The following is a 20,430-nucleotide window of genomic DNA, read 5'->3' on the forward strand; positions in this document are numbered from 1 at the left end:
AAGGTGACATTACCTTTCTTCCAGCCAGGAGGCATCTTTGTGAAAAGGTAAACAGAAAGTCAAGTGAATTTATCTATGGACAAAACTAACATGATCACTCATAAATATTTGCAAAAGGGTTCCTGAGATTGCTTATTCTGCTTTTATGCTGATAGCCATATGAAGAAATTGCTAACAATGTTGCAATAAAAAGATTTCATGTGGTTTACAGATCAGAAATTTACTTGTCAATGGATGTGAAGATCATTTTGCATTTTGTTTGATTATTTCTACAGGAAGTTTTGTTTGTTTTATGTTTATTGAGGTCTCGATTAAAATAATACATTTTAAATTGCTATTAAATCTAATTTTTATTGCCATGAAGCACTAGAAGAAGAAAGCACAAGAAGCTTGTGAGATTGTACCAGATTATACCTCTCCTGAACTTTGAAAAGTAGTTTAGTAAGTGGAAATTTGTGGACTTTTATAATGTCCTCTGTCTAAACAATTTTGCTATAAAAAACAAATCATTTTTCCTATAATTAATACTAATGATGTAAGGTTGCATAAAATTCCGAAGAAGGTGAACCTTAGTAACAAAAGTCAATGGTGTTGCTCCTGGTTACGTGAATCTGCTCATGAAGCTCTTAGCAATGGGTTTATGGTCAAAGTGTGAGAGCAAAATAAAAGGATTGAGTATACAAACAAGTTCTTCTCCATATTAGGAAAAAAATATTGTAGTAAGACACTACTTTTTCTAAGAAATAAATTAGTTCTTCTTGGTAGGTGTCCTGGGTTCAGCAGTAGCAGTCATGTTTCTCCTCCTTGGTAGCTGGTGCAGTGCAGTGTTTTGACTTTCGGCTCGGGAACAGAGCTGATAGAGATGTTTTGGTTTGGCCAAGGACTTTGTGAGCCTCATGCTCTGCCAGGGAGGAGGGGAAGCCAGGAAGAAGCAGAGACAGGACACCTGACCCAAACTGACCAAAGAGGTATTCCATACCACAGCACGTCATGCCCAGGATGTAACTGGGAGTGAGCCGGAAGGGGCTGAGACTGCAGGGTTGGAGGAGGTATCGGTCGGAGCTTGGTCGGGCTTGGGGGCCGAGTTATCGGTCGGCTGGTGCTGAGGTGTTGTATTCTCTTCCCTTGTTATTTCCTTTATCATTATTATCATTGGTGGTAGCAGTAGTGATTTGTGTTATACCTTGGTTACTAAACTGTTCTTATCTCAACCCGTGGGAGTTGCATTCTTTTCGATTCTCCTCTCCGTCCCTCCGAGAGCAGGGGGAGGGCAAGAAAGGGGGGGGAAGTGAGCGAACAAATTACCTGACTGGGTTTAAACCAAGACAGTAGGAATAAATTATTTACAGTGAGGATGTTGAGACACTGCAGAAACCAGAACCAGACCCAGCACTTCAGTTGTATCTCACTAGTCCTGAGCAAAGGGGAAGAATAATCTCTCTTGACCTACTGGCAACTCTTTTCTTAATGTAGCCCATTACCCTTTCTTGCTGCATAGGTGTATTGCTGGCTCATAATTGTCTTGTTGTCCACCGCAAGGTCCATCTCTGCTGAGCTGCTTTCAAGACAGTCAGCCCCCAGCCTGTACTGGTGCCTGAGGGGAATTCCTCCCCAGGCACAGGACTTTGTATTTCCCCTTGTGGAACTCAAAGAGATTCCTCAAGCCTAATTTTCCAGCCTGTGCAGGTCTCTCTGAATGGCAACACAACCATCTGGTGTACCAGATTATACCAGACAGCTCACTCTATATTCATGGGTGCATTATATCTCATCAGATGCCACAGATTTATGTATCTGTATCAATTTTTATAAATGTTCCCTAATCACCAAAGGAACGTCTTTACAGCTTCAGACTTTCACAATGATCATGGATACCTGAGATTCCTGAAGCACATCTCTGGAAAGACCAAGGCAAAGAACGTATTGAGTACTCTGTCTTTTCTGTTTCCTCCTTGAAAAAGTCACCTGCCCTATTCAATAGCAGACCCACCCCATTTCCCCCATATCCTTTTTGCTACTGATAAACTTGTAGATAACCTTTCTTGTTGATCTTCACACCTCTTACAAGTTTCAACTACAGATGGGCTTTGGCTTTCCTAACTTCATACCTTGCATTACATTGACAGTGTCTCTAAATTTGTACTGGGCTATGTCAACATGCTTCCACTTCTTGTAGGCTGCTTCTTTCAGTGTAAGCCTATTCTGCAGTTCCTTGTTCATTCATGCAAGCCTCCACCTGCCTTAACTTGATTTCCTACTGTCGGGACTGCCTTCTCTTGAGCTTGGAGGAGGGAATTTTTTGAAAATCTGCCAGACCCAGACTCTTCTTCTCTCCAGGACTGTGTCCAATGAGACTTTTCCAAGCAGTTCTCTGAAGAAGTCAAAGTCTGCTATCCTGAAGGCCATGGTTGCGATACAGCTTTTGACTGGCTTCCTTCTCTCAGGATCCTGAGCACCATGATCTCTATAGCCAAGACTCAACTAGGTTGCAAAAGACCTTTAAGATCATCAAGTCTGACTTTTAATCCAGGACTGCCAAGTTCACCACTAAACCATGTCACTAGGAGCCTCATCTACGTGGTTTTGAACACTTCCAGGGACAATAACTCCACCACTTCTGTGGGCAGCCTCTTCTAATACCTGATCACCCTTTCAGTGAAAGTTTTTTCCTGATATCCAATCTAAAACTCCCCTGGTGCAGCTTGAGGCCATTAGCTCTTGTTCTATCACTTGTTCCTTGGGAAAAGAGACCAGCCACCTTCTCTCTCCATCCTCCTATCAGGTAGGTATACAGAGCAACAAGGTCCTCCCTGACCCTTATTATCCAGACTAAACAATCCCAGTTCCCTCAGCCATTCCTCTAAAGACTTGTGCTCTAGCCTCATCACCAGCTTCGTTTCTTTATTTACACCTTGCTTTATTTACATGTATACACTTGGGAGGGGTCACTTTCAGCCCTGTCTTGCTATTCACTCTTGTCTTCCAATTTCCTGTCATTCCATTCCACTGTCTTCTCATTTGGTCCAATGTGGAGACAGTGTTCTCACAGGAGAATGGATAATTGGTACATAAACTCTGAATAATCCTGAAAGATACAGTGATTTGGCATATTATGATTGGATACATGTCCTGAAGACCCTTTGCAACTAGCATATAATTGGTTAAGCACAGGTGTGGGAACTTGACCTCGAAAGCTTGCCACCAGTCCACAGTTCTCATTACATCAATGAATTCTAGCTTCTTATCTTGCTTGCTTAAGTTTCCTTGGGCCTCTCACAGCTTTGCTGTAAGTGCATGTAAGAAATAGTATTTAAGGGGTTAAGGCTTTGTAATAAACGGCTTTTGTCTGATCATATTGATCTCTGACTGAGTCCATGTATTTTCTGCGGCAATCCAAGTCACTTTTTCTGGTTTTTGCTTTTCTCAAAATAGATGGAGTTTTTTTCCAGCTTATTCTGATCATTTCTTTGCAGCCACAGACTTGATAAGGAAAACAAACAAACAAACAAACAAACCCTCACAAACCCTGACAAATTTTACTCGAGGTTACTCTAAATTATCAGTTACGGTCAGTGTAGTTGAGAAATCAATTTTTCAATCACCATGGTTTAATTCACAGCATTTATAGCAAAATTTTATCTTGCTTTCTACATGAATAAAGGAATCTAGTCCAAAAAAAAACAAAACAAAACTGAAAACCCCTAATGTCTATTACCTTTTGATTCACTACTCTGTATATCACTAGAATTATAAGGACATCTACTTTTCTTTCTTGAATGTTGCATGGCCCTTCATTCTGTCAAAACTGGAGAAATACACAGTACTAGCATAATTTTTAAGATCTTATATCTCTGCAGAATATGAGCCACATCTATTACCCACAGATAGTTTACAATAGTGAAACAACATGTGATGGTCTTAGATGGAATAAAGTTAATTTGCTTTATAATAGTATGGGACTAGTACGAGACTAATATGGGACATACTAGTATTGCACTATGTTTTGGATTTGTGATGGAAACAGTGTTGATAACACGTGAATGTTTTCATTATTGCTGAGCAGTGCATACACAGAGGCAAGGCCTTTTCTGCTCTTCACACCATCCCACGAGTTAGTAGGCTGTGGTTGCACAAGAGTCTGGGAAGGGACCTGGCCAGGACAGTTGACTCCAACTGACCAAAGGGATATTTCATACCATATGGCATCATGCCCAGCGTATAAAGCTGGTGGAAGATAGATGTTTGTAGTGATGGCATTTGTCTTCCTGAGCGACTGTCAAGTGCAATAGAGCCCTGCTTTCCTGAAGATGGCTGAACGCCTGCTTGCTGATGGGAAATGGTGAGTGAATTCCTTGTTTTGCTTTGCTTTCTTGTGTGGCTTTTTCTTATTAAACTGTCTTTATCTTAATCCATGTGTTATCTCATTTTTACTCTTCCAATTCTCTTACCCATCCCAATGTAGGAGGAGTCAACAAGCAGCTGGGTGGTGCTTAGCTGCTGGCTGGGTTAAGCCATGACACTGAAGGATGATAGAAGCAGTTAACTGTACCCAGGGATCTGAATAATTCATAATTATTGATATCCTTTGTGAACCTGTAGGGCTTTAGCGAACTGAGGTAATATATATTAAAGTGATGTTTCAGCTAACAACTCTCTCACTGCACAACACAAATAGAAAATTAGAGTGCTGAAGTGTCTCAGTCCTTTCTGCTCTCTTAAATGAAAAGAAAATGCATTTCCTGCTCACAAGCTTTCCTGGAAACCAGGTGCTACATATGAACTTCTTTGCAGTGGAAGTTGCACAGGAACTATTATATTGATTCTATATCATCAGAAAAAATCCCACATTTAAATGATACATTCAAGGAGTATGCAGCACAGGGAAGCATGCTACTTACCTAAAGATGAGCTGGGTTGTATGAAATAGCAAGTCTAACACTTTCTTCACAGTCTTTCAGACAGTTTCCCTAGATTCTCTTGGTCTTTGAGATCCTACTTGATTGCAATTAAAAATATATTTTATGCTTACAAGAGATACTGAGGAAATCCATTCAGTTTTACATGCTTCTGAAAGATCAAGTGTTTAGTTTGTGGATTTCAGACTGTTCTTGCCATTCCAAATACAAAATGCTAGGTAATTTCAGTCAGGAATGCACCTCAATTTGCTTTGTTGTAATGTAGAAGTGAATGAAGAAGAAAACAAACTAACTGCTACATTGTGACTCCTAGGAGAATTTAAGAATTATTTCAAAATTAGATTTATAAGAAAATGTTTATTCGATTATAGATTATTTTTTTACTTCTTCATTTAAGAAAATCATGTAGAATAAACAGTAATTAATTAGTAATTAATTCAGAAATAACTAAAAAAATACTTTTCATTAAAAATATTCAAATATAATGAACAGAAATAAAGAAAAAAAACAACCAAACCCTGGTGTGTATGCACAGCTTTGCCTAATAATTTCAGATCTACTATATGGGTTTTAGATGTCAGTGAAAATAAATCTTTAAGTAACACTTAATACAATTTATAAAGGAATGAGTGAAACGTAATAAATAAGAAGACAATATTCATTTAATTGCCATGGAACAAACAGATGAAGAAAGTATTGGCTTGTTTTGGGAAAATACAAGTGTCCATGGTTTCTGGCTTATAGGATTTTTAAAAGGTGTGTAAACTGAAGCAACTGACCATTGAAAGCATCCATTTTCATAGCAGCTAAATTGTGCTAGGAGGACCATGTGCTTTGATTCTAGCTTCTTATAAACTGCATGATATTTGAGCTCCCAATATGTAGCATTAGTCCCAGGCTTTCAGATAGGAGTGACAGCCATTTAAAATCAAATCTGTGTTTGCCTGTGATCTGTCCCTTTGAAAAGGATGTCACATTAACTTATTTCTTTGTAAAGACTAACAGCACCTAATATCCAAGTGCTTTATTACGCTTGTATCTGAACATTCATTCATTTGCTGTTTTACTAAAATGTGAAAGATTATCAACAGCATAACCATGTCAGGTGGTCATAAGGAAACTGTTGGAAGTTCACAGACTGTTCTGTAGTGCTGGATCTATTAGATCCTCGTTCTTTTCTGAGCAAAGAATTATAGTTTATCTTAAACATTTAAGCTTGCTTCCTAGAAAACAAGGCAAAGGAAAAATGCAACACTGCATTCAGAAGTTTAGTTCCTAAAACCTATGTAGGCATTTTGACAGTAACAGAGGTCGGATAAAAGACACTTGAGAAGACTAGAACTTGTTTGTGCTGCCAGGTATTTATTATTCAGGAGAAACATTTCAACAGTGCCCTAATTTCCTCTTAATCAAATGGATGAAATTACTTAAGCCTGTTACCTGAAAACAGATTTTAAAAATACAAGGGATCATTTCCAAATACAAGTAGATCTGCAGATCAACTGTAGTCTTTACATTCTGTCATAGCAAAAGCTGCATTGCCAGCAGAGGTCTTCAGGTTATCCCCTCAAGGTACCCAAATAATCTGACTGACTCTAGTTGTCTTATGTATATATATTCTGTTGTAACTCTACTAAATACTCTTTTGACATAATTTCAAAGAAGGAATTCACACAATTAATCATCACGTAAGATAGGTTCTCTTTCCAAACAAGATAGAGAGCAGCTACAAAAGGTAACTTGAGAGCTTGCTCAAATAAAAGAGTAAGTTTTAAAATAAGAGGTATTATTATCTCCTAGTCATGTTTAAAAAAACAAACAAACAAAAAAAAAAACCAAAACCAAAATAACCAAACCAAACAAAGAAAAAAACCACACAGGAGACAAATACTGCTGCACATTTAAAAAATTACCTGGAAGAACTTAACCTCATTTTTAATTGGTTCGAAATTATTTCTGTAAGTGGTAGCTTTGTTTTCCTGAATGTATTTAAACAGAAATGGGCATATTAATATATGATCAATAATAGTCTGTTATGGTTTAACCCCACATGGTAACTCACTATCACACAGCTGCTCACTCACCTCCTCCTTTCCCCCCAACCCAAGATGGGATGTGAAGGAAAATTGAAAGAATTTAAAACCCACAGGTTGAGGTAAAAACAGTTTAATAACTAGAGTACAATATAATGTTACTCCTAATAATAACAGTAAGTGAAATAACAAAGGGAGAGAATGTAAAACTAAGAGGGGGAAAGGGAGGAGGAAAACCACAATAAACACCAGTGATATACAGTACTCTTGCTCACAACCAACTGATCAATCCCCAGCCAGACCTAAGTAGCGATTGGTCTTTTCTGGGTAACTCCCCCCAGTTTGTATACCGAGCATAACATACCATAGTATATAGTTCGGATAGTTTGGGTCAGGTTCTCCGCCTCTGCTGCCTCCCAGCTTCTTGTGCCCTTCCTCACTGGCAGAGCATGAGAGACCGAAAAATCCTTAATCAGGGTAAGTGCTACTTAGCAGCAACTAAAACATCGGTGTTTTATCATCATTGTTCTGACTGAAGCCGAAACACAACACTGCAACAGCTACTAGGAAAAAAAATAATTAACTCTATCCTAGCTAAAACCAGGACAAAGTCTCACTTCACACACAGTAATTAGACCATCTACAATGAGATGTTTTGCTTTTCTTTATCATTACATATATTGTTAAAACAAACCAAAAAATAGGTAGCTAATGAGTGCCAAATGGAACGTGTCTCTGAAGACTTGTTTCATTATGGATATAAAATTGGCAATACATGGCATGAATTGTATTACACTTTTTATATTTTTCAAAATTGCATTTTGACATATAAATTCAGTGCATGTTAACAAAACCACTTTAATACCAAGTGATATTTTATTAACATGCAAAAGACTACTCAATATTAAATTGCAGAACTTTCATAGTCAAGAGATAGTATATATTGTTTGCTTAATTACCAAAAGGGGAGGATAAAAAAAGCATGTTTCTCAGCCAATGTTTTGTTGTCCGTCTCAACTGGGTGCTATCTTCAGGTACTGAATATTACAGTATGTGTATTGTGTCTATCCAATGCAGAATTAATATTTTATTCTGCTATCCTTTACTTTCTAATGAAGTTCATACTGACTTGTGTGGCTTGTCTCTCAAGTATTAATGTATCATTTCTTCTCATGGTCTGTGTGCTAAAAGACAGAAGGCTGCTAAGTGCTCAGCTTGCTAAATAATAAATAAATTAAAAATAATATATAAATAAATAATTAATAATAATATTTAAATAAATAATAAAGACATAAAAAATGAAAAAATAACAGAATGTTAAATTAAATGCCAGGGTTTTGAAAATGAAGCCACATTCCCAAATTGCATATGTGAATTCCTTCCTACATCATCCTGGGCAATATGGGCAAGCAGTCTTAATCTGCTCTTGTCCAGATAAATTCTAGAACTGGTGTCAGTATCATTCATCAAGAATGCAGTGAAATTACAGGTTAATAATCCATGCCAAGTAAAGTTCACGAACCTGTATAATTTTACAGTATCTCTGTAGGTTACTGCCCTGTCATGTAACTAAAATGTTATTTCTGAAGCAGCCCGTAGAAGATTTGGATCCTATGGTATTATGTAGGGAAAACACACACTTGGATCTCTCTTCTATAAAGAGGCCCTGTGAGCTGATTTTCTTGGAAGGAGTATATGTTGTACAGGAAAATGCCTAAGTCAACCAGTAAGAAATGGCATAAAGAAGATGTGCCCCATTAGAGTTCATTCATCTCCGAGCTACAGAATTCTATTTTTTTTTTTTTAATATATTTTCTTTTCTAATTCATTTAGGATATAGTAATAGAATAAGGTACATGGAATTCTACTTATGCAAGTTCACAAGCATGAGATAAGGTTTAGGTGTTCAGATCTCTCATTTTTTTGTCAAGTTTATAAACGTAATGTTCTAAGTAGGTTCTGTGCTGACAACAGATTGGCATACAAACTTGCAGAATTCTAAGACGTTAAGTGAATGTTCACTAGGTAACTCAGTTTGGATTTCAGATCTCAGCTGAGTTATATGTCAGACACATTAGCTCTTTGTATTTCATCTTTAGGTACTAACAAGAAACTCTTTGAGAGACAAATTTTTACTACTAACTTACCAATGTAAATGCCATTGCCTACTTTAGGAACCTAAATATCACCCATGACTCTAAGTTTGGTTCCTTAAAGTTAGAATTGAGATTTTGTGCAGTATTGATCATTAGCTAGAGGACTCTGCTCCCTTTTGACTATACAGGGAGCTTAACTTTATAGTTCCTAAATTAGGAACGCCTAAAGAGAGGTGTCATGTTTCTAGCTTTCTGTCTGCTAATGTGTTTGGAGTTAAAATGATTTACCTTCTTGAGAGGTAAATGAAGGAAATGCGGTGATGTTTCTGGGAACCACCAAATGCCTGCTTTGTCTTGCTTCTATCAGTGTTTCTTCTCGGGTAGCTTTATACTGATTTGGAGTACAGAGCTTGAAATTCAACAGAGAAGTTACAATTGAGCACAAATAGAATATTGCTATTGTAGCTTATATGCAACATTTTCAACTGTTCATTCTTTGCTTTATGTCTGATGTCTCTTTTCATACCTACAAAAATGAACAGATTTCATAAGAAAAAGAATATATTTTATAACTGCTCCCTCAAATATTTCAGTGACTATTCTTGGGGAACTGAATTATAAACCAAGAGCTGGTTATAAACACAGGATCATTACCATATATTTTCCTTTTCTGGGGGGCAGATTATGGCTTTTGTATTGGGAGAAAGGTTTTGGTGTCAATAAAATCCCATAATCTTTTCTCTCATATGAAGCTACAGATTTAAAAGCTCAATAAAGTGTGGGAAAATAGAAAAAAAACCAACCCACCAAAACTGCAGACTTCTTTAAAAACAAAAAGTTTGAAAGTGAAAAGAAATTTAAAAAAGTTTTTTTGTGTAAAAGAATGTGTTACAACAGAATGTGTCAACTTCAAACATAAATGTTCAATATTGGTAATTATACAGGGTTTACTCTTTGAAATATTCATTAGAAGTGAGGGTAGGCATAAATATACCCTAGACAGCATTTTCTGATCTTTCTACTGGAAAGACAAGGTGATAAAGAGCCTCAGGATCATTCTTGAAATTCCTGAAGTTCCATAGTTGCTGTATGGTACTATAGGTGCTACAGATAAAAAAGAAAGTCTATGTTCAGTCTTGTCTTATGAAGGCATATATAAGTATTCTGATTTCCTGTCAGTAATAATAATAATAACAACAAATAATAATAATAATATAATCATCGTCGTCGTCATCATCATCTGCAAAAGCATGCTTGCCAAAGATAGTGATGTGTAACTGAATGGACACCAGTAAAGGAACTGAAAGTGTTGTCTGTGTAAATACTGAAAGACTGGTCCCCAGAAAATGTCCCAAATTACTTTTTTCTTGGGATAAATTTAAATACACTAGAAGATGTGTAGCTCTGCTCTGTAGCATAAAGTTGTATATTTTCATGACATTCATCTAAATCTTTGTCTGAATCATTTTTTTCCAGAAGCTTTCTATAGTCTATAAATATAGTTTGCAGCTGAGCTGTACAAACCTATTGTCCTGACAGGTGTCTAAAGGTAGGCAAACAGAACTTCTCTTTAGGTACCCATTTATCGCTAATTACGGTACTAATCTGGTGACCTGTATCCTATCCAATAAGGCATTATTGCAGGATCAATTCTGGTCTCCAAATGCAGAACGGTTTGCATGTAGGGCTAATCCCTTCTACATTGACCATACATATGATATATAGGACACACTTCAGCTCTTTTCCACATTCCTGTGTCTCTAAAAATTAATCATTATTTAGGTGTTTGGTTGTTTACTTTGGGGGATTTTGTTTGCTTGTTTTAACTATTTGACATCCCTGAGATAACATGAGCTGTGCCACAGCTTGCCAGGGGTTTTCTATGGAGTAAATAAAAATAAACCTCTGTCAGACTAAGATTAGTGAAAAATTCTAAAGGAGTAAATGTGGTAAAGAAACAATCTGTTGTGCACACAAATTAATTAGAACTTTCTGAGAGGTACCGTCTAAGGTCTCTGAGCCTTGGAAGAGATATGTCTACTGTTTAGTCATTTACATCTAAGCTTTCACACTAGGCTTCTGTAATAATCAACAGAAAAATAGTAACTTCAAAGGCACAGTTTATCTTATCTTAATGTTGATGTCAAAAATAGAATCCAACTTTTGTTCCCTAGAAGTGTTTATTCCTCTCCCTTTCTAAGTAGGAAAGGAGTTTATTGGGAAAAAATCAGTCAAATATATCTGTATGGTAGGTATATAAGGCTGAACAAGAAGAATCCTACACTGGCTTTTGCCTCTTAAATGTTCTTCTGCATTGGGACTTTAAGCTACAGGCACTCTACAGGGTACTCATGTGAACTCATTCAAAACACTATGTCATCCTAATACAATTAATTTTGCACGTGCTTTTCTTGAAAACTTCAAAAATCCTTGTTCCAAAAATATGTTTCCTTACTTATAAATTTTGGATTGGGGTCTAAGCAAACAGTCAAGAAATTGCATTACCTCACTATTTTTATGCTCTTATCTCCACCTCAATCTCAGCAGAACTATAATAGCATATTTTAACATCTTGAAGAGCGTGGAAAATAACACGAGTCAGTCTTGTTTGCTTGTTCACAGTGGTCACTGAGTACTGTGAATTGTTTTACATTTTTATTGACATGTGTAGAAAATAAGTGCACTTTAAAAGTAACAAAATGGGGCAAATAAAATAAACTTACGTATCTAAAGAATAAAATTAAAGTCTCCTGATTTTATATTGTAATGCAAAGAATTACATGTTACGTTTAATTTTTGATAGTTGCTTTGAAAAGCTGAATAATTTTAGTGTCTTTAACATCTCATACATACTGAAAATTCAAATCAATATTAAAAAGAAGGTTGTTGTAACATGGCCATCAAATACAGTTACTTAAAACGAAGAAAGGGAAGAAAATACAAGGTAGATAAAATTTTCCATAAGAATACCCAGATGATGATGTTATTCTGTGGACTAAAAGCTCTGCTAAGCTGAAAGGTTTGCATCCAAATACATATGTTGAATTAGACTGCTAATTTTTGTAGTATTAATTCAACCTGTGTATAGAACAACAGATAAATCATGTGCAACAGAATGAGATGCAAGGATTTCTGGGGGTTTCAAAAGTAACAGTTTCATGTCTAATAAGTACATATTAGAAAAAACAGATTTAAAATTTGCATTTGTTATATCTGTTTTCTTTGTGAAAAAATAGTTAAGAAACCCAACTCTGAAAGCTCTTTTTTGAACAAGAGCTGCTTTTTAACTGAAATGTTACTCAGGGCCATGTAAAATGCAGCACTGGATTTTCATACCTTTATGGGAAGTGAGTCTTATTCATCTTCTTGATGCAAGAATGATATACAGATATATGTAAAAATCTAACTCATTAGTGTGAATCTCAAAGTAAATATACTTTTGAAAACCAATGCTTGGATCAAAATATTAAAGAACAGTAACTATTAAAAACATATCCTTAGAAATTTAAGAAATTATTTATCTACACACAAACATTTTAGTAGTGAAAGAAATATCTTTCACTACTAGGGATATATTTAGGGAGAGTTGGCTACATGAATATTGACTAGAGCTTTGAAATTATGAGTAGGGCTTTGACAAAACACTGAGGAATAAATCATTAGTCACACTTTTATCTTGGGATTTGCAATATAATTTTATTTAATTACTTCTGATGTTCCTGTATCATGCTAAGAGCTACAAGAGGGGCCATGCTCTTTTCAGACTTGCTCTCCAAAGGAAAATAATATCTATTAGAACTCATAAACAAAAGTTTATATTCTTGGCATTTCTACACAAAGGAGATCAGGATTGAGCTAGCATAAAAAAACTCTTGAGAAAGTAGTCGTGCTAGTTCAGTGTTAAAAGACTTCGTGAAATAACTTATATTGTTACAGTTCTGTGCACCACAAGTCAGGCGTGAATAATATGAACAGAATTCTGGCTTTGCTTCATATCAGAATTTGTGGGATACTATCCTGCATAACTACCTTTTCTCAAAAGGTAATGTATGTCAAAGGCAATAGGTTTGTTCTGTTGTATAGCAAGATATATCAAGCTCTTTATTAATAAATTAAAATCTCTAGTTAAATTTTGGACATAAGAAAAATAATTAAGACAATGTGGTTTCCTTTTATGAAAAATGCTTAATTCAATTAGCTTCTTAAGCTTGGTTGTTGGGGCTTTTTTGTTGTATTTTTTTTATAAAAGAAGATTGTTCATAATGATAAATTAATTTGATCCAAAACTTTGGGGTTTTTTGCTTACTCAGTTCCCATATACAATTACTTTTGTAACCTGAGGGAAAAAACCAAAAAGACAGTTTTAAAATATGCATGGATGAGAACTTCTTAGTTCAAATCTATTAACCATCATTAAATAAGTAAATGTAGACTATAAAAACTGTAAAACAAAAGGTTTGAAAAATTTGGTAAGTAACCAAATTTATTTTTTGTTAAACTCCTGATTTATGCTTTCAGCTTTACATGTAATGATGTTAAAAACATTACAGCTTTTAATTTCTCTAAAATTGCCAGTGTTGTGGTAATTCATGTTGCTACCTTGAGAAGAAAAGACCAAATAAAGGTTTGAAAATTGAAGAAAAATTGTTTGACAAGAAACTAGAAAAAGACATAGTTCCTCATAGAAGACCAAACTAAAATTATATACATGATAAAGCAGTTATAATATAGCGACTTGACTAGCAAAACAACAACAGAGGGGGACGAACTGTGGAAGATGAGCAAAAGATGGACAACATAGAAGAAAATGTAGAGAAGTTGATAAGTAGGTTTTAGAAGAGGGATAAGTGTGTTCATTATGGTTATGTGAAGTTTTTGGTACCGTTTTGGATAAACTTTAAAGAACAGTGTGTGTAACCTGAAGGTCTTTTTTTTTTACACTATGGTGGTGAAGATTCCCTAGAGATCTAAGTAAGAAAGGCACAGACGTGCAAGGCTGGCTAATGATTTCTCCTGTAAAACCAGAATTGGTAGAGAAGTGATAGAAACCTTACATTTCTTCTGATGCACCTGTAGCATCTAACACAACCTGATGAGGGCTTGCTTTGCATCCACTGTGATAGCACAGGTCAGACAAGAAGATCTGATGATCTTCTTGGCCCTGCATTTCTGAATTTCTATACAGTGTCTGGCCCTGTATTTCTGAGTACATGCATAATGTACTTTTTATATGTACAATAAATTTTATATATTCAAGTCAAGCTTGTTGGCCAACAAACCAAAACTATTTACTAGTCTTGTCTAGATGGATGATGGAAGAAAAATGATCAGCAAAAACTTAGTAAAAATAAATTGCCCAATTTCCCTAACACCTATATTCCTTTCCTTTCTTTCTGTATCATGGTGAAAAGCTCTTCCTTTGGCTTAAATCAATAATATACCTAAGGTACCTCTAACACATTTTTAGAGAATAACAAAAAGTATTTGTAAAGTCTCAAAAACTGAAACTGTAGCTCGGACACAACTTGTGTGGCTAGCAACAGGACCTGGATAAATACACCTAGACTGTCTCCAGTGATAGAAGTTCCTATCTCAGTAAACATTCACTAAGAACTGATGTGTTTTAAACATTTGGTGGGAGCAGTGTAAATACCGAAGAAAACCTATGTTTCCTGAAATAAAGATTGATCTTTCATTGTTCATTTTTTGTGATCTATCTCTGTGGAAGCATTTTTCAAGATGAGGGCTTCTTAACACTATAATTTACAAATAACATACTTACAGTATTAGCTGGCATCCACTCTTCAATCAGAGAAAGCCGAAAAAAATGACTGAAGCATTAGTGTCAAAGGGTTAGCCTACCTAGTCATGATCAGGCTCTTTAGTTCTGTAGTGACTGGCAAATTAGATAATGATAAAGACAGCATCATCAGGCTTAGAGATGAATTCCCAAGAAGCTAACTTTTTAAAGATGCTGTTACTTTTGTTAATTTCTATAAAAAATCTTTCCTTCATTGTAGTCTCTTTTCATGCTGTCCTTACTGTAGCAGTGCAATGCTGTTCAGGTGGCCATATTGTGAGCTGGGAGAAAAAGCACAAACCACCTCAAGCATTGTGATTAGAGGTTAAGCACAATTACAGACAGTAAGGATTTCCAAGAGGTTTGAATCAGAAGGATCAAGGACAATTAATGATGTGGTGTAAATGCTCCAGGGAGTAATGCAGTAACTCTCAGTATAAGGAAAGTGTGTTTGCTTCTCACTTAATGTTAGCAGATCAATATAGTCACCCAAACAGTCTCATTAGAGATACCTTAGGTATACCAGCTAACATCCAGCTGATTGTCCAGAGAAGAACAGATACTGTGTAGGCTCATGGTTGTCTTTCCCATTCAGAATTCCCTTGATGAGCTTGCATGGCATTTTGCACCCCTGTGTAAGGTAATTAAATTAAACCCACAGTGTGAAGGTCCCACACAGACATGACCACATGAGGCTCATTGTTTTGAGCTTTCTTATAGTCAGAAGAAGTTATAAGGAAAGATTCATCTGATCTATTTTACATAAATACTTTATGGTGGGATGATTGGTGACCTGAAAGTGTCATTTTTCCTACAGTGATATCCATATTCCTAGTTGAGATGTAAACACATTTCAACACCTGTTTGGAAAAATTGCCACCCAGAACATTACAGGTACTCTCCCTAGAAAATGATAGTTCTCTGCCATCCAAACTGCTTAGCTATACTTATGTGACAAAACATTATTAAGCAAGTCTTTGCAGGATTCAGAATTCATTTTCAGGGCACACTGACTTTTATTGAGCTGCTAACTCCTCCACTCTGTGATAAAAGGATTCCTGGAACTGGCTCAGAATTGGTCCTTCATTTTTAGTAATTAATAGGAAATTTGGCTATGAGATGCAATATAATTAGACAATTTATATACTAAAATAACACTCTGTAGATTAGATTCATTTCTTTATCAAGAGGACTTTTCTTCCTAACTTTCTAAAAGCTTTACTTATCTTTGCCCTATAGCTCAATTACTTACATCCACTTGTGAAGCTCTTGACCTTAAGGGAATAGACTAAGCCACTCCCTTGAGATCCTTTTTTAGCAGTTTAAGTAATGAGGAGTCAGCAAGTGTAATCATGAAAAGAAAATTATTTTCATCAAGAAAGTGTATGTTTATGCTTGTCAAAATGATCACTGCATGGAGTATAGAGATATGCAAAAAGTTGATCATAATTAAAAAGACTGAATTTCGGTTTTCTTACAAAAGCATACGAATTCTGTTCCCACAAAACATGTACAGAATTATAAAACTTACCTTAATATATTTCTTACTGTTTCTAGATAACCAGCATTTGAATCCTGCTGCCTTCTTTAGTCTTCCCAAAGGGAATTAGTTAATTAGCTCACTGAGCCACTGTTAATAATTATTCTGAAAAGTCATGGACATTGGGGCAGGTATCTGAGGATTAAAAAAAAAAAAAAAAAGCTGGAAAAAAACTCGAGGTATGACACTAGTCTTTTAAAAATGACAAATAATCCTAAAAATTCCTACCAAAACCCCCTGATCCTCATTACTTTGGGAAGCAAAATACATAAGTCACAAAATACATGCTAAGGAGAAAGAAAAATCCTCAAAGATTTAATATTGTCTAAACATAAGCATTAATTAGTATGGCTTTATAAACAGCACTGATCACCTACGGTTTTGGTCTTTAAAAACTAATAGGAAAGCTCCCACTGATTCAGAGAAGAGAGAAGGATGCATAACACATCATGTTTCCAAATGCCTCACAGAACTACTATTTGATTGCAGAAGTGACAGGCAGACTTTATCTCTGCTGGAAGACATTTATAATTCTTAGTCAAAAGCAAGGGCAGCTCTTGCCTTGAGGTGTTAGGATCCATTCCCATCAGAATTTTATAACCCTCAGTAAAAATCCTTGTGAGCTTTTCTTCCCTCCAGTGCTAAGCACAGACAGTGAGGGTGAAAGCACGAAGCCAGACACTGTCACATACCAGACAGAGGTATGCACAGGGATGGGAAGGATGCTGTGCCTTTGCCTGCACAGTAGCCCTCAGCAAGGAGGATCTCCACTGCCTGTAAATCCTTACAGTTTTTACTGCTCAAAAAAAAGGGAAATCAAGACAAGATATAATGTTTAGTTAGTGACAGAATCCATCACAAAGAAATGTTAAAAATCAGAACTGATATCCTGCTCCTTCTGAAGTCAGAAAGACCAGTCAACACATTTTATATTATGCAATAAACACCACGGTGTGTGGCTCCTTGACTTGGACACAGAAACCTAGATGGCTTTTTTCTTTTTCTTTTCTTTTTTTTTTTTTCCTCACAGAACACATCTTTGTGGAATAAAATTGTAAAAAAAGAAAAAAGGTTCTTTAAGCAGACTTTTAATTTGGTTTGATTTTTTATATTTAATATTTTGAAAAAAAAATTGAATAATTTTAAACCTCTTTTTGGACACCACCAATACATACCTTTTCTTGGAAGATTTTGATGGGAGCCAAAATCTGCCTGACAGTAAAAATTTGTTTGATTTATTAAAAAGCTGCACTCTCCCAATAAGTTTCTGTCTTCACACTATGAAAAATAAATTGCAGAATTTTTTTTTTTCCCTTTGACATATGGCTGTTTGGAAGACTATTTACACATTTTGAAATGTATAATAACTCTCTCACAGATCATAGATTTGAAATCAATATTGAACAAAAGTTTAGTAAATGAAACTGCAATATGAATCAGGTTTTGCCAGGAAGCATACAGACAGACAATAAAAACTTTACTTGGGTTAAGAAACGACAAAAAAGAAAAGGTAAATAATTCACTCTAACTATTCTGTCTTATGCACTTTGGACAAAAGTAATAGTTAGCCAGAAAGATGTGCAAAAAATATTTACACTCAAAGGCTTAAGTGCACTTTCACACACTGTGGCTTTCTTCATGTGGCCACTATTAGCCAAGAGAAGCAGTGCCTGGAAAAGAAGATCCTGTAGATTTATGACAGAAGTTAAACTTGATTTGAACTGCATAAGAGTTCATAATGCTTGAATTATAAAGTTGGTTTTGAAGCTTAGAAGCAGGGCTGGCCAAATGTATCAAGCTGCTTAAACAACGGCTTTTGGTTTGTTGGGTTTTTTGGGTAGCCGCCCTACAATACCTACGTACAGAGCAAATACCTGGCTTATAATCAGTGCAAAGTAAAAGCAGTTTTCCACAAGGAGTGAACAATTCATCATGTCAGACCATAAGGTCATTATATCATGTAATACACCATAATGTCACAGTGTTCCAGAATGATGAAATGCCATCTCCCAGCCAAGTATTTAAAGTCATATGATTTGTTCTTGTACAAAGACATTAAGTAGATATGGATAAAAAAAAAAAAGAAACACAAAAAAACCCACACAAATAAAACCAAAAACCCAACAAAAACCTTATCAAAGTTATCCAATGTAAATGTTATTTTAATTAATTCATTGTGACTATGTGTAGCCTAAAAGTAGCCAAAACAAAGGCTTCCAGGAAATCTTAAAAAAGAGGATCAAGGCCATGAGAGTAGATTTGACTAACACATGCACAAAAAAATAGTACTTGTCAGAAAGTCCAGTTTGTCTTCATTCATCTCCCTGTTAGATTTGTACTTTTTTCCACCTCCACCCCCCACACCCTCCCAGTCTAGTATGGAAGTATTACTAGCTTTTTCTTCATAATTTTCTGCCCACTTTTCTCCTACAAACTTTTGTGGATAATTCTTCCAAATTATGTCCTCCCCATGGGTGAGCTTCTTGCTTTCACTGTCAACTGTTATTGTCATATCCATCTGTAAATGCCAGCTTTCACGTCAGGGAACCAAGACAATTAGTGTAGGATCGATAAATGCCTTATCTGGACTTATGAAAACAATCTGTTATAAATTTATGCTTTGGAACTTAATTCTAAATGGCTTAGTTTAAATATATAATATCTGAATGGAAATATGAAATAAAAGCAAAAGAAAAAAAATGCAAAAAAAAATTAGCCACTACAAAAGACTCAACATTATTTACTTCCCTCTAAACAGTAAGGTCTTCATCCATAGCTTTTCTATTTAGCATGACTCTCAGGTAGCAATACAGAAAGCTGACTATTTCAACACTTCAAGAGTTTATGCCACATTGGCATCCAAACTGGGTAGGCTTTAAACAGCTCACAGAGAGTCATGGGTAACTTTTTTTCACTGGTCTTAGAAATAAGAGTATTAAAAGCACTGATATAAAAAAAAAGAAAAATCAAAGCCCCTCAAAAATCTCATGTCTAACTTACTATCTCAAAGCATTTTAGAAATAAAGCAGAAATATTAGTTAAAAAATCCATAAAGATTTTTAACAAATCATTATATAACAATATAGTTGTAAAAGACTGTAACAATTTATCGGTTAAATGATAGAGATGTAGCATTCTGACAGTGAAACAAGTATGAAGGCAAAAAGAGGGAAACAAAAGAATTTTCCAAGGTAAGTTATCTTAGAAGTTTTAATATTCCAAAAGGTGCCTTAGATTTTTAAGGAGCTTTTCTAATTAAATTATGGATGAAAGTAATCATCTGCTTTCATAATATATTTCTATTCTATTTTCCTTTCTGTATTACACCTGAAGTTTTATATTAGTCCCAAAGAGTCTTTATGAAGTATGCACAAGACAAGAGAAAAACATGAAAGAGGCCTGACACCCCCCCCCCCAAAAAAAAAACAACAAAAAGCAACAAAACCCAAAACCCACCTTTCAGAAAATATACTTTTTTTTTTTTTACCTTTGGAAATCCAAATCATATCAGAAGTTACTTACGTGCCTTTTAACTTCTGTAGAAAATGATTATATTTTGACTTCCAAAGGTTAAAAAAAACCCAAATCCTGAAATGTAAATATTATTGTAATTAATTCATTGTGACTATGAGTAGTCTAAACAAAGGCTGTCAGGAAAGCTTAAGAAAGAGTATCTAGGCCAAGAAACTAGATTTAACTAGGTTAATACATACACAATAATAAATGCAGTGGTTGTTAATTCATGAAACTCAGAGACCCTTGTATTTTGGTCAAAATAGTCTTTGGCTTCACGCTATATAGAACTTTTTTCTACTGTCATTTAAATTAAAAGTTAGCCAAAGCTGATGGGCAATAGGTTGCACATGCTTTGGGAGGACATATATAAGTTCCTGGTTGTAGAATCCTAGAGATGGACTAAAGAAAGATATGAAATCAGACCCTTCACATAGCATGTAATTTCTACTCTATCAGTTTCACTACTGGAAATAAGTCCCAGCTTATGTGTAACCGTCACATCTGAAAATTATGGGGTTCTGTTTCGTGT

This window comes from Pezoporus flaviventris, unplaced genomic scaffold (assembly GCF_033815535.1).
Source record: "Pezoporus flaviventris isolate CSIRO_AGI_PZ_B2104156 unplaced genomic scaffold, CSIRO_AGI_Pfla_v1 ptg000025l, whole genome shotgun sequence".
NCBI classification, from domain to species: domain Eukaryota; kingdom Metazoa; phylum Chordata; class Aves; order Psittaciformes; family Psittacidae; genus Pezoporus; species Pezoporus flaviventris.